This window comes from Delphinapterus leucas, chromosome 1 (assembly GCF_059928025.1).
Source record: "Delphinapterus leucas isolate spDelLeu-1000000601 "Yukka" chromosome 1, BTC_Dleu_Yukka2, whole genome shotgun sequence".
In the NCBI taxonomy this organism is placed as follows: Eukaryota; Metazoa; Chordata; class Mammalia; order Artiodactyla; family Monodontidae; genus Delphinapterus; species Delphinapterus leucas.
This window is the reverse complement of record NC_143129.1, coordinates 115,848,843-115,864,656: the sequence shown is the minus strand read 5'-3', so window position 1 is coordinate 115,864,656 and position 15,814 is coordinate 115,848,843.

The window sequence follows — 15,814 nt, the reverse complement described above, 5'->3', positions numbered from 1 at the left end:
GCATATCTATGTTAAAATGAATAGAAAAATGTAAGGTGGTAGGTCTTGGTTGAACTTCATCCTTAATTCAACTTGTCATCTTGTTGAGTTCAGGAACTATAAAACATTGGCCAGTATAAAATATTATGCAATGTTCTAAGAATTATTCAGAACTAAGTCTGATGCTGTACGGCACAACTGAACTTAAAGTTGCTTTAAAGTTGAGAATGTTCTAACGCATAAATTCCCAATTTTTAAGAAATATTTTGGGTCACAACAGCAATGTAGGCAGTCATAGCTATGTGACACTATTTAATGACTTTAGAAATGCAAATCCCACTTTTCTGTATGTGCATAACACTTCAATAAGTTTATAAAAATGTAATTCTAAGAAGACAGTGCCCTCAAAACTTACATATGCATATAATTAAGACAGTGACAAGATATGAACATAAGCTATATTGTGTAAAATCCTTTTTGTGTTTTAACAATTTCTACCCTATTCCCACAGTTACCTCAATTTTCATATGTTTCTAATCAACAGATTCCTATGAAAACTAGGAGGTAGGGATATATTTTCCAGTGTTTGTACTTGCTTCTCAGTGACTTGGAAATCATTCTGATGCCCCATGAATTAACAACTATGTGTCGGCACTATCACAAAAGATAAAATAACTATGGGATAACAAGGCTCTAGTAAGCAGGGAGGTAAACTAGAGATGGGGTCATACTGAATCTAGGAAAAGGCGGGAAAGGCAGGGCAGGTTGAGGCAGAGGGCTAAGTCTAACAGCAGTAGAAGGGAAATATCTAGGTATCTTATGGTTATTTTCTAGGCAATGTAGGGTGCATTTCTCACTGCTACTCAGTCTTCCATTCTTGGTTCTTAGTGGAACCAAAGGCAAGTTTAACTTGGCATTTGCCCAGTTCTCTCTCTCTAAACTGCCTTATGGGGATCCTCTGGTGTAGACCTACATGGTCTGCCATGCAGTTCCATAAATAATTGAATAAAAAGTGCTTCAGCCTAAAGCTGACCACATCACCACTGCCCTGGGAATCAAAGAAGGCATGTCCTCAATAGAGCAATTTTTTCTGTTAGTTTTCTCGTAACTGTCTGGCAATTGGTAATATTCTTCACCTCATCCCACACCTCCAACCAAAGTAATAAATAGGAGGCTTTTGCTAAGTACATATGTATTTTCTAATATTTAGAAATTTATAATGTTTTAGAATATTCACTATTTCAGCTTCTCTTATTACATATTTGGGATATGCAGAGTAGCTTGCTCAAGGTCACCATAATAAGTGAAGAGGAATTCAGACCCCATCTATCTGATTCCAAAACCACTACAGCCCTGGGATATTTCCTTGTATAGAAAAAGAGAACAGACATTTTCTACTTGCACTGACTTGAACCTTTGTTTTCATAAATTATTTAGTTGGTTACCTTTCAGAAAAGATTTTAATATTTTATGAGCTTTTGTGAAATGCAGCTGAACATTGGAAAGCTGCTTGTTCAACATTTGGAATACTTCTCTGTGCAGTCCTCTTCAAGGGTGTTAGAACTAAATCCTATAATGTATTCCCATTTAACTGTAAATATTAAGCCACAATGTGAAACTGCATCCTGTAAATGTCATCTAATTTGAAAAGTAGGACAAGCTACAATTAAATACTTTAAAGACAAAATATATGCATCCTTAAAACCACAGGAGCCCTCAGATAAGCCCCTTGAAAAGCGAAAAGCCTGTCTTTCCTAAATGACTTGTGCCTCAGGATAACCCATAGTTGAAGGGAATTTGCTCTTTTGCAGAGTTGTCATTCTAATAACAAGATTTGATGCAATATCAACATTTTTTACCTTAAAGAAATAATGGCTCTACGAATGGACCTAGGCAAAAGTCACCAATGACTACTAACATCACAAAGGGAGAAAGAGACAACCTGACACTACACGGCCTCTGATCCAGTACACAACTCCACCTATGATGTATTCTTACCCAAAATGAAACCTGAGTCTGATCAAGATCTGATTACCAATTTCCAGGAATTACAGAGAACAGAGGAACATGTTAGATAGCACCATGGGAATGTGATCACAAAATCCAGACTATGGGAAGCTACAGGTCAAAGGATCCAGTTTCTTCAACATATTAACCAATTGCACTGTATGAACTTTCAAAATTTTAATTGGAATCCAGCTTTTCAAATAGATCCTGGCAACTGTTTTAAAGCAATACAACTTTGAGGGCAGCCAAATAATATACACTGCAGTGATGTCAAGAGAATGTTGAAATCTAGATCCAAGAACTATATAATTCCAAACTGAGTGGTATAATGGAAATGATCTGAAATCTGATAGAACTAGTTCAAATCCTAATTTGGTCAATCATATACCCCAAAACCACTGATCATGGTGAACTTTTGCTCATCTTTGCCAATTCCAGATCAGTATTTCCCCTTCCTTCTAAAATTCCACAGCTCTTTTGAAATACCACCTGCTGCCTCTGCTTTTGTAGTCATCTACCAAGTTCCCCTTCATTCCTGCTAACATCTACCTCAATATTTCTCTCCACTATTTTTCTTGTCATCACTCTTGGTGATTTCATTACTCACAGAAAGGATCCACCCAATACCCTGGCCTATTGTTTTCTTGAACTTCTCTAATAATCTTGTCCTTCATCCACTTCAGCCACCCAGTCCTAGAGTCATATATTAGACTTTGTCATAACCAATAACTGCAAACTCTTCAGACACCACTTCCTGTTTTCCAGCTCACTCCCTATAGCACTGCCTGCGACAATACTTTGATCCCACTATCCCTCCAGTCTATCACTCCCCTTCTTGCTTTCCCAGTTTAGATTGCATGGTCTTCGTATAATCAGTCCCTAGCATACATCCTCAACTCTTTTGTCCCTCTTTCCCATTGTCCTACTCATTTGGCAAAACCCCAATCCCTGGTTAAAACTAACTTTCCCACATACTTTGCACTGATACTTGAATGGCTTAATGTGACTGGAGAAAAACATCACAGACTTCAAGTGGTTCCTGGATGCTGCCAAACGACTCCACTAAATAACCCAGTGCATTCATTCTCTTCCCTTTCTGAACTTAATTTTGACACCACCCCCCTCCTCACTCTGTTATCACTTTTCTTTTTGTTACACTGAGATAATGGAAACATTCAGGAGAGAACTTCCTTGTTCTTCCACCACGAAATCTACCAGCTGGCATTACCTGATATTCCACCTCCCTTACTCCCTTACATTAGATGGGCTGCCCTGCACCTGCCTGAGGCTAACTTTCTGACCTCTCTCCTCTCCTCCCTCCTCTCCTCGCCCTCCAACACCCCAAACACACTCTTGCCTCAGAGCCTTTGCATCTGTTGTTCCCTCTGCCTGAAATGATTTCATTTCAGGGAGCCTTGCTCCCTCCTTCCATTCAGGTCTCACCTCCAATGTTACCTCCTCAGAGAGCCCTTCCCTGACCACTTTACCTAAAATAATACCCCTATCTATTCATTTTGCTTTATTTCTCTCCATTGTACCTATTACTATTTAATACTGCATGAGATGTCCCTTTATTTGTTTATGTGACACCAGCAACACCCCCAAATGCTGTAACCTCACCTGGTAGATTAGTGCTCCATACTTATTTGTTGAATGAATGTGTGACTTTCACACCCAAGAGCAAGTTAATATATGTTTCCATTTCCTCCCTGGTAAAATCAGATTGCTACTGTTTAGCAGGGTATAGATGAACCTTAAAAACATCATGCTCGGCAGTTCCCTGGTGGTCCAGTGGTTAGGACTCGGAGCTTTCACTACCGTGAGCCCTGGGAGGTTTAGTCCCTGGTCAGGGAAGGAACTAAGATGCTGCAAGCTGCACTTTGCGGAGTTGGGGAGGCGTTATGCTAAGTGAAAGAGGCTAGACAGAAAAGGTGACATATTTTATGATTTCATTTATGTGAACTATTCAGAATAAGCAAATCCATAGAGACAGAAAATGGATTAGTAGTTGCCGGGGACTGGGGGAAGATGAAGATTGATTGCTAAAGGGCATGGGATTTCTTTTTAAAATGATGAGACTATTCTAGAATTAGATTGTGGTGATGGTTGCACAACCTTGTAAATATACTAGAAATCACTGAATTGTAGACTTTAAAATGGTGAATTTTATGGTAAGCAAATTACATCTCATTTTTTTAAAAGAGGCTCTATTTTCCTGCCCTTTTATCTTTATACCCCCAGCTAATATTCATGGAAAATCTCAATGAAAGAAAAATGTTCTAAAGGAACCTTTAAGAGAAGATTGGAGATGCAAATAAGAACAGCTTGGCTGCTGTTTCACTGGGCAAAATCTGTCAGAAATGCTTTCATATACCAAATCCTAGGTTTTCGATAGAGCTTCTACATATTCAACAAATAAATACCAGTGGCTTCTTACTTACAGTTTACTTTTCTCTGTCAATTACCAAGTAATAGACTTGGTATCAATTATTGGTATCAATTATCAATTTTCTCAATCAATTACCAAATTATCAATATGAAATATTGTCAATATTTGGTAATTATCAATATCAATTACCAAATCTAGACTTACAAAATTAAATAAACAAGAAGACTTTTCTGACCCCCTCAACCTCTCACTACCACCAAGAAAACAAAGACAAAAGCATTTTCGGCATTTAGAAATAACCTCCTTTCATTTCTTACTTGGAAACTCATGGTTCTTTCATGTAAACAAAACCAAAGAGCATTACTTACACTTATAAGCAAGAAACTACAAAAAAAAAAAAAAAGAAACCCATAATTACAGTGAGAGAGGTAAGTAAGTAAACACAGTTTTAGCCTTTTGTATTCTTCTACTGGAGGATTTTGTCTAAAGCACAGGGTAAGGAGCTATTTATTTTTGCAAGAGCAGGGAACCAGTTGAGGGGAAAACCAAACCAAAAACTGCCTGATAACTTTTCTCCTGATTAAAATCATCTTCTGATTATTCAGTTACATGTCAAGAGGGAACTTCGGGTAAGCACTTATTTATTAACTATTTCAGGTAATCCGGAAAGAATGCTAGGCTCCTTTTACTGTATAAAACCAGTTATTTTCCTCCCAATCTCATTTTTGTGAGAGCGCATATAACTATTAATGAATAACTATTAATAACTATTAATACCTCCATGATTTTACTTTAGAAAAATCTCAGTTTTATTTCAGGTGCTGTTTTAAATTGTGGTACATGAATCATTTATGACACATACAAGAGAGGGGGACATAGTATATGCAAGATCAGAAATGCCCATTCAGTGTAGAAGTGGTAGATGCCAAGAAACACATTTCAAGTGGTGCTATGGACTAAATATTTGCATCTTCCCAAATTTCATATGTTGAAGCCCCGATGTGATAATATCTGGCGATGGCACCTTTGGGAGGTAATTAGGTCAAGAGAGTGGGGCCCCGGTTTAATGGAATTACTGTCCTTGTGAGAAGAGACACCAGACAGCTTGATTCCTTTCTCCAAATACAGACCGAGGAAAGTCCGTGTGAGCTTTTCTTAGTCCATTTGGGCTGCTATAACAAAAATACCAAAGACTGGGTGGCTTATCAACATCAAACATTTATTTCTCACTGGTCCATGGGCAGAGAAGTCCAAGATCAAGGAACAACAGACTTGGTGTCTGGTGAGAACCCACTTCCTGGTTCACATAGGGCCATCTTTTCTCTGTTCTCACATGGTGAAAGGGGCAAGGAAGCTCTTTAGACTCTCTTTTATAAGGGCACTAAACCCATTCATGTTGGCTCTACACACATGACGTAATCACCTTCCAAAGGCCCCACTTCCAAATACCACCCAAATACACTGGGCATTAAGATTCAACGTATGAGTTTGGGGCACACAAACATTCAGCCTTTAGTGTGAGCTCCTCTGCAAGCCAAGGAGAGAACCCTCACCAGAAACCAACCATGTGAGCACTCTGATCTTGGATTTCCAGCCTCCAGAATTGTAAGAAAATAAATTTCTATTGTTTGAGCCACCCAGTCTATTGTATTTTTGTTACAGCATCCTGAGCAGACTAAGACAAGTGTGTCCTTTTAAATAGGAGGGCTCTTAAAGTAACATGTTATAGAAGTGGTAAATTGAAGTGGTAAAAGATTTAGTTTTATGCATATTTGTGACAATACTGATGAACACACCAGAAAGTTATGACAATTTCTTTGCTCTGAAAAATTCTGCCTCCAGTTATTAATTACAACAAGACAATAATTTCCAAAGAAATTCTTTCTTGCATTATACTTTCATTGATGGCTGGGATCATGTGTTATTCTTTGAACCCATAGGGCCCAACATTGCACATCCCAACCTATTCTTTGAAATCTGGACAGTAGTCTCAAGTCACATGCCTGTTCACAAAACACACCTTCTTATCATTTTTACTAAACAACTCATCCAAGAGTTAATGAAGTTCTTTCACACATGAATAATGAATTCAAGATGAAGAATAGGACCATCTATTTTTTCACCATAGTAAACAAAGTCACCATCTCTATTGACTCATTTACGATGAAGCATGATAACAGTTTTCCTAGATGCACCTAGAGATGCAAATAATTAGCTTGAAAGCTTGTTTCACTGGGCAATCACTGTCAGAAAGGCTTTCACACATTGTATCCCAGAAAATAAATTTCTATTGTTTGAGCCACCCAGTCTATTGTATTTTTGTTACAGCATCCTGAGCAGACTAAGACAAGTGTGTTCTTTTAAATAGGAGGGCTCTTAAAGTAACATGTTATAGAAGTGGTAAATTGAAGTGGTAAAAGATTTAGTCTTATGCATATATGCATTGTAACCTATTTTTCAACAGAGCCCTCAATTCTACATATTCAACTAATACATATAAGTGGCTTCTTTCTTTATTTTTGGCTGCTTTGGGTCTTCGTTGCTGCGCGTGGGCTTTCTCTAGTTGTGGCGAGCAGGGGCTACTCTTTGTTGCAGTGCGCAGGCTTCTCATTGCGGTGGCTTCTCTTGTTGCAGAGCACGGGCTCTAGGTGTGCAGGCTTCAGTAGCTGCGGCTCGCAGGCTCAGTAGTTGTCACTCGCGGGCTCCAGAGCGCAGGCTCAGTAGTGTTGGCGCACAGACTTAGTTGCTCCGCGGCATGTGGGATCTTCCCAGACTAAGGCTCGAACCCGTGTCCCCTGCATTGGCAGGTGGATTCTTAAACACTGCGTCAACTAGGATGTCCCATGGCTTCTTTATTAAGAGAAGATAAGAGCCTACAAAGTTATCGACAGTGTAATGGTCAACAGAGGGGCCAGCGCCCTATAAAAACTTGGTAATTGTGCTGAAAGATGCTAAAGAGGAGTTTCATGCAAAGACAACTTGATCTCAGACATCTACAACAGAGTCCAAGCTCAGTGCCCACCAGGATCTGGCAGGTCTTATCAATGATTTTACAGTCCAGGGATAGAACCAGAGAACATGCCTGCCTATTAAAAGGGAACAACTGCTTTCCCAGCTCAAGGAATGAAGAACTACAAAGAACCACCCCCTCTTCCTTGTCTCATCGTCCTCTTTTTTTTTTTTTTTTCTTGCCACGCTGCACAGGCATGCGGTCCCACACCAGGGATCCAACCCGTGCCCCGTGCAGTGGAAGTGCAGTCTTAACCTCTGAACCACCAGGGAAGTCCCTCATCTTCCTTTTTTTAACTGACTAAGGATGTGAATTTAAAAAAATACTATACAGGTTAACTGTGAGTGGATCATCCAAATACATGTACTGGTTTCCAGTTTTTGACCTCTTGCCTTCAAGGAATACACAAAAATTGTTTCCAGAAGAAAGGAAAGTTCAGTGCCATAATTTAAAATAACCTATTGTTGGGCTTCCCTGGTGGCGCAGTGGTTGAGAGTCCGCCTGCTGATGCAGGGGACACGGGTTCATGCCCCGGTCAGGGAAGATCCCACATGCCGTGGAGCGGCTGGGCCCGTGAGCCATGGCCGCTGAGCCTGCGCGTCCGGAGCCTGTGCTCTGCAATGGGAGATGCCACAACAGTGAGAAGCCCGCGTACCGTAAAAAAAAAATAAAATAAAAATAACCTATTGTCAACCCCAGTATCCAATGGGCCAGTGTCTATGTTGATGATCAAATTTCCTTCTCCTGCCTTATTTCTCTCATCAGCATATAATCTCAGCATCAGCATAGGCTTCATGAATTTTATTGATAGTAAGTGGTTTTACTTCACCTCCTAGTCTGATTCTCACCAAAAGTCTTTGGGAGTAGGTAGAACAGAGACTGTCATAACCACATTCAGATGAGACCCCTGAGACCCAGGGGGAAGACATTTAATGATAATTAGTCAGGACCAAGGAGGATCCAAGCCCGGTTTTCCAAGCTTCTAACACAAATACCTTCATTTTTAAAAGCATTTTTAAAAGCTTTTAAAAGCATTTAAAAGCATGAATCTGATGAAAATGATTCTTTCTTTAAAATCATAGATAACTTGGAAAATATAGAAAAGAAAAGATAAGTGAAAAAAATCTCATGTAACCACCCCCCCTACACACACATAACTGCTAAAGTGGAATTTAACTTCACATGGTGGATAGTTACTGCTGGGAAACCATGTTTTTCAATGTTTCAACAATGTCAATAGTAGTATTGAAATACTATTCTGGTAATACAAAACAATTATCTTAGAATGTGATGTTTTATTATAACAGCAACATGGTACTAGCGAGTGTATTTGATCTAAAATGTCTGAGGAAAGAAAAAGTAAAAACTTACTTTACAACAAGAATTTCAAATGACCCAATAGGGAATGTCATTTTTACCAGGATCTCTATGAAATTACATTGAAAAAAAAAGTTTTTTTTAAATGCAGAAGTTCACTAATCTGAAAACTTTTTTTTTTTTACTCTGTACACCAGTCAGCAACCCCTTAATTCCATACCCAAAGATTGTTCAAATAAAAAGGGAACAAAGCTCTGAAACAAAGTTCAATGCATAAGTCAAGACTGCCTGGAGGTATGAGAAGTTTTATGTCTCTGTTTACCCCAGGAGTGAATTAAATAAATGCGTATTTAAAATATGAATCACAGTTATATTTGTTCCACATACTACACACAGGGAGAAACAATAGAATTCTTTCTCAGATATAATTTATTAATGAAAACTGAATGTACACCCACAGGTCCAGATGGATCCCCCTAGAATGCAGTCATGACAAGTACAATAAAATATCTGTGAAGCAAAAAGGCAAACTAGGGTCTTGGGTAAAATGTACACTCTTATCTCTTAATTGTAAAACATGAACAGAATGCATACAACACCTGTTTGAAAACTCTGAAGAGTAAATAGTAGCAGGTGGATTGGGGAAGATCCAAGTTCAAAGGACACCAAATTGGTGGTGAGTTTACCTTTTTTTTAAACTCCAGTACCCCTTGACCTGAATGCAATGTAACCTCACACCTGGAAGTAGGCACTGGGACCCAAAAAAGGAGACCTCCAGGAGAAGCCCTTTAGTCTGTCTCATGGAGGTGGAAGGGAACCCCAAATGCTCAGAGAAAGTACAGAAATCCCTGGGTTTTTTTTCTTCTTTCTGTTCCCTCGTGCTCCAGAAACTAAGCAGTCCTGTGGTAGTGATGGTAGAGGCCACAACGGCAGCTAAAGAAGCCAACACTGTAAGGTAGGGAAACTTTCACTTTGAATGGTGGAGCTGTAACCTCCCCCCCTAAGAAGGTGAGACAAACCCCATTGCTTTTTTCTCTCTCTCCATCCTTCTGCTGCTTACCCTGGATGCAAGCACAGTCATAGAAGTAACAGCAGAGAGATGTAACTAACACCTCAGCTTGGTGGCGCACAGACCAAAAAGTGGAGCACCAAGGAAATGGAAAGGACCTGAGAGATTGTGCCATAGAATGGTTGTCTGTGAGTCCCCAAAATTCATATGTTCAAACCTAATGCCCAATGTGATGGTATTAGGAATGGACCCTTGGGGAGGTGCTTAGGTCATGAGGGTGCAGCCTTCATGAATGGGATCAGTGCTCTTAAAAAAGTGACCCTAAGGAGTTCCCTCACCCCTTCCACCATGTGAGAATACACAGTGAGAGGACAGCCACCTATAAATCAGGAAGTGAGCCCTCATCAGACACCAAATCTGTCGGTGCCTTAATCTTGGACTTCCCAGCCTCCAGAATTGTAATAAATAAACTGTAAAAATAAATGTTTATTGTTTAAGTCACCTAGTCTGGTGTTTTTGTTATAGCAGCCTGAACAGACTGAGACAGATTGTTCATGAACTCCTGGGCTCACCATGAGCTATGCATGTGTGGATCTGATCCTAATCAGCATATCAAAGACTTTGAGAACTGAACTAACAGATACATCACCACCCATGCCCCAAACTAACTAACAGATGACCTACATGTGGGACAGATCTGAACAGTGCTGCAAAGGTTTGAAAAACTGACCTTACATTGGAAGCAGAACCCACAGAAGGTTGGTTGAAACTTGCAGCCTTAACCTAGCCAGATTGATTGTCTGTTTAAAAAAAAAAAAAAAAATCTACATTCTCTATAGGATTTTAACAAGACCCAGAGTTTCAGAACATAAAACTCAGTATGTGCAGGCTATAAGCCAAAATTACTCGGCGTACAAATAACCAAGAAAATCTTAACTTGCATAGGAAAAGATGATCAATAGATATAAATACCAGCATGACACAGATGTTGGTTTTATCTGACAAAGACTTTAAAACAGCTATTACATAAATACTTCAACAAACAATTGGAAATATTCTGAAGTAAAAAAAATAGAAGGTTTCAGCAAAAAAATATAGAACATATAAAGAAGAACCAAGTGAAAATTTTATAACTGAAAAATACAGCGATCAAAATTTAAAACTTCACTGGATAGGCTCAAAAGAATGGAGATGATGGAGAAAGAATCAATGAACTTAAAGATATATCAATATAAAATTTCCAATCTGAACAACACAGAAGAAAGATTTTTAGAAAAATGAACAGAGGCTCAGAGATCTATGGGTTAATAACGAAAGATCTAACAATCACATCATCAGAGCCCCAGAAGGAGAGGAGAATGTGATGATGAAAAAAATATTTGAGGATGAAATGACTGAAAACTTCCCAAGTTTGACGAAAGACATAAACATAGAGATTTAAGAAATTCAGCTAACTCCCCAAAAAAACAAATCTAAAGAAATCCATGCCCAGACGTCATAATCAACCTACTGAAAACTACAAAGAAAAAAATCTTAAAAGCAGCCAGAGGAAAAATTATGTGTTATCTCATTACCTATCTTTGAACAATGGTTCCAATGACTACAGATTTCTCATCAGAGCCATGGAGATTAGAAGAAAATAGCACAACATTTTTCAAATGCCGAGAAAACTGTCAACTCAGAATTGTATACTGACATAAGCCATCCTTCAGATTCCTAAAGGGAATGGTGACATAAAACATTCTTAGATGAAGAAAAACATTGCCAGTAGACTTGCTCTAAAGGAATTTTTCAAGTTCTTCAGACATAAGAGAAATAATACCAGAAAGAAACTTGATTAGAGTATTCATTCCATTTACATTTCATGAAATTATTTATGTATTTGGATTTAGTCTACCATTTTATTCCTTATTTTTTGTATGTTTCCACTGTTTCCCATTTTTTCTCTTCTTTTAGGTTTTTTAACACTTTCTTGTATTCCATTTTAACTTATCTATGGCGATTTTTCCCCCCCATGGTGATTTTGACTCTATCTCTTTGTAATGTTTTTTAGTTGGTCTTTCTAAGGATATAATGTATCTACTTAACTTTTCACAGTCCACTTAAAATTAATATTTTGCCACTTCAAGTGGAATGTGGAAGCAACCAACATATACGCCCTCTTACCCTCTCCCTTTGTATTATAATTGTCTTATCCCTTACATCTACCTACATTGAAACCCCATATTAGAAATCTTATAATTTTGACTTCAACCTTCAAATATATTTTGAAGAATTTAAGAGGAAAAGAATAGACTATTACATTTACCTAGATATACACGATTTCTGTTGCTCCTCCTTCATTCCTTCAGTGAAATGATCTGGTAGAATGAAGTGGATGTTTTCCCCTCAACAGGACTGACCTGATTGCCAACTGCTGCCTAATATACCATCAGCTTCATTCACACTGTCTTCAGTGTGGCAACGTTCCTACCGGGAGTGACCCAGTGCTTTGGCGGCAGATCGACTATGTTGAGCAACTTCTGTCATGTCCTCCTTGACGTGACAACCTTTGGCCTCCTAGAACACTTCGGCCAGCACCACCATCCATGGACTTACAGAAGGTCATCTTATTCTCCATCATACCTTTGATCCTGCATGAGGAATTCATGATACAAAAGCGGTGTGGCACAGGATATGTGCTCAGAGTTCATGGTCTTATCACTTATCCCATCACCCAGAGCAGGTAACTTTCTAGAATGGTGGAATGGCCTGAAGGCTCAGCTACGGTGCCAAGGGGAAGACAATGCCCTGTGAAAGGATGATGTTATAGGATGCAGTGTATGCTTTTTATCAGCAGCTGGGACTACTTATACAATAGCAAGAATATACGAGTCCTAGAATCAAAGGCTAGTGTCTTAGTCAGCTCAAGCTGCTATAACAAAATACCATAGACTGGGTGGCTTAAACAACAGAATTTTATTTCCCACAGTTCTGGAGGCTAAAAGTCCAAGATCAAGGTGTGGCAGATTTGGTGTCTAGTTAGGGCCCACTTCCTGCCTGGTAGACAGTGCCTTCTTGCTGTTGTGCTCACATGGCCTTTCCTCAGTGCATGATCCTTGAGAGAGAGAAAACTCTTGTGTCTCTTCTTCTTCTAATGAGAATACCAGTCCCATCAGGAAGGCACCACCCTTGTGACCTCATCTAGACCTCATTACCGCTCAAAGGCTCTACCTCCAAATATCATCCCACTGGTGGTTAAAGATTCAACATATATGAATTGGGCGGGGAGACAAACATGCAATCCATAATAGGTCGAAGTAGCAGGGAGAGATTTCCTCTCACTGTTATGTCTAACAACCCACTCCGCCCCCCCTTCCCCAACACACACACACAATATTTGCTTTCTGTATCTGAAACTTTGAGCTCTGTTGGGGAGATCATAGGCCCCTTCAGAAGAATGCATCCATTTTGTGTCAAGGGACACAAAAATGTTTCCACTGAATTGTAATTTGAAGCAACCAAATTTGGGGCTCCTCATGCCATTGAACTAACAGATAAGAAGGATGGTGTATCAGTCAGCAATTGCTGCAGTAACACTGCACAACAAACAACCATGAAATCTCAAGGGCATGCAACAATTATTATTTACTTTTTGCTCATGGGTTTGCAAGTCAATTGGGGCAGCTCTGATAAGGCTACAGGTCAGTTTAGCTATACATGCCTCATTTTGCTGCCTGGCTGAAGGAGCAGTAGCTACCCCTGGCATGTCTCTTATGGCCTAGGCTTGGAGCTGACATTTTATTTCTGCTCATGTTCCATTGGTCAAAGAAAGTCACTAGGCCTAGCCCAAGTGTCCACATATTCAATTTTTCTAATCCCTGTGCTTTGAATTTCTAACACTTCTAGGGCTGTCCTGATTTTAGTTTTCCTCAAACCCCGCTATCATACTTGATACCACCGGGTATTCCATTCCCTGGGATAGCTGCTGACCCACTTCCCTCCATAATCTGCAACTTGCAAGTCTTCTCACCCTTCTTCTACTTGCCTATCTACATTGTTCCCAACTTTGTACACACTGGAACCTCACCTGAGTTTCTACATGCAGGTAGGAATTCTAGACCAATCCCTTGCTTCTCTTCCATGTAGAACTGAATGGAGGAGAACTAGCATTTATGGAGATCCTACTCTGGCCAACAGTTAATCATGTATCTTTTCATTTACTCCTCATAACTCTGAGAAACAGGACTCACTACCCGCACTGCACAGACGAGAAGCCTGAAACTCAGGGAGGGAAAGTTACTTGCTCAAGATCACAGAACTGGTAAGTGACTTTTAGAATCCACACTAAAAAATTACATCTGATTCCAAGGCCTAAGCTTTCCCTCTATCATCTGTTTCTTTCCCAAATACCTGGCGGTTTGGTTTTTCTCCCCCATTCTAGCCACAGGCTTAACCCTTTGTTTATCAAATGATTTCTTGGGTTCTAACTGTTGTTCTCAGGAAACCTGAACAGGTCATTGCATGGTCTTGGGGAAAATGCCCAATTAAAAGTCAAACAAAGACTTGTGATTAAAGGGTTCTGAAAAGACTTGGTGAAGGAGGCAGGAACGAAATGTTGGCTCACTAGAAATGAGTGGGGAGGGCATCCTTGCTAGAACTCTTTCTTTGCTCATGCAACAGCATGAGCAGAGGCAAAGGGATGGGAATGTTCAGCGTGTGCTTGGGAATGGCAAGGGGTCTGCTTCAGCAAGAATGTGAGATTAGCTGATAGATAAAAGGAAGAGAGACCAAAGGACATCCTATCAGGAGGAATGTCTGAGGCAGGGCTGTGTATGAAAAGAGAAGTGAGTGCTTTTTCTCCAAATGGAAACCACAACGAAATAAGTAGTAGTCACTGCCAAGTCCTGTCAGGGCTGAAGGGGAGCAAAGATTTCATTCCATAGCATTATGTTAACAGAGAATGAGCCAAACTATAAACAAATCGAATTCTCCATGTAAACATACCAAAACTGCCCTGGGAATAAAACAGGGAACTTGGCTTGCTAAAGGACACAAGAAAATGCGTGAATTAGGTCAGTTACAGGTTAAGACAGAAAGGTAAAGGGGAATTAGGAAGATGGGTTATAACTAAAAAGGCTACCAGTGAAGAGCCCACCGGAAATCCCCCTTTCGGATGCTGTGGAGCAGCAACTACTGAAGCCTGCACGCCTAGAGCCCGTGCTCTGCAACAAGAGAAGCCACTGCAATGAGAAGCCCGCACACTGCAACAAAGAGTAGCCCCCGTTCACTGCAGCTAGAGAAAGCCCAACATGGGTTGCGCACAGCAACAAAGACCCAACACGGTCAAAAATAAATAAATAAAAATTAAAAAACAAAAAACCCTATCCTGGTAAGGCAATTTTGATACTCAGAAATGGGTGCTTTTGCCACAAATTATCTCCTGTACCCTTTAAAGAGGCAGACATTTCTGAACCAATAAAGATAAGAAGGATCAGGGCTTCCCTGGTGGCACAGTGGTTGAGAGTCGGCCTGCCGATGCGGGAGACACGGGTTCGTGCCCCGGTCCGGGAGGATCTCGCATGCCGTGGAGCGGCTGGGACCATGAGCCATGGCCGCTGGGCCTGCGCGTCCGGACTCTGTGCTCCACAATGGGAGAGGCCACAACAGTGAGAGGCCCACGTACCACAAAAAAATAATAATAAGAAGAAGAAGGATCACTAATTACTTCTGATTACTTGTGGCCAGAGAAAAGGAAGGGAATGATATTGTTCTGTGTCCTCTGAAAGACTAGCCATGGATCAAAGTCACTTGGTTCATTTAATACGTCCTCTGAGCACGATAAATTGATTTCAAAACTATGGGTTTGGTTTCACTGAGATAGTGCAGTGTTCCAAAGCTTTGGACTTATGGGGTTGTCAATTTTTTGACTAGTGACAGAATTTTAGTGTAGAAAGCTGCTTCACTTAGTCATCAGATCCACTTGCACGCAAGATTCTAAATGTGGGGCTCTTTCCTGAATTTTAAAAGCTTTACCACACTTTTTCATATCTCCACATCTTTGCATGTGACTGTCCCTTCATCCTGAACACCCCTCCCCTCCACATTCACCTGACCCTCCCCT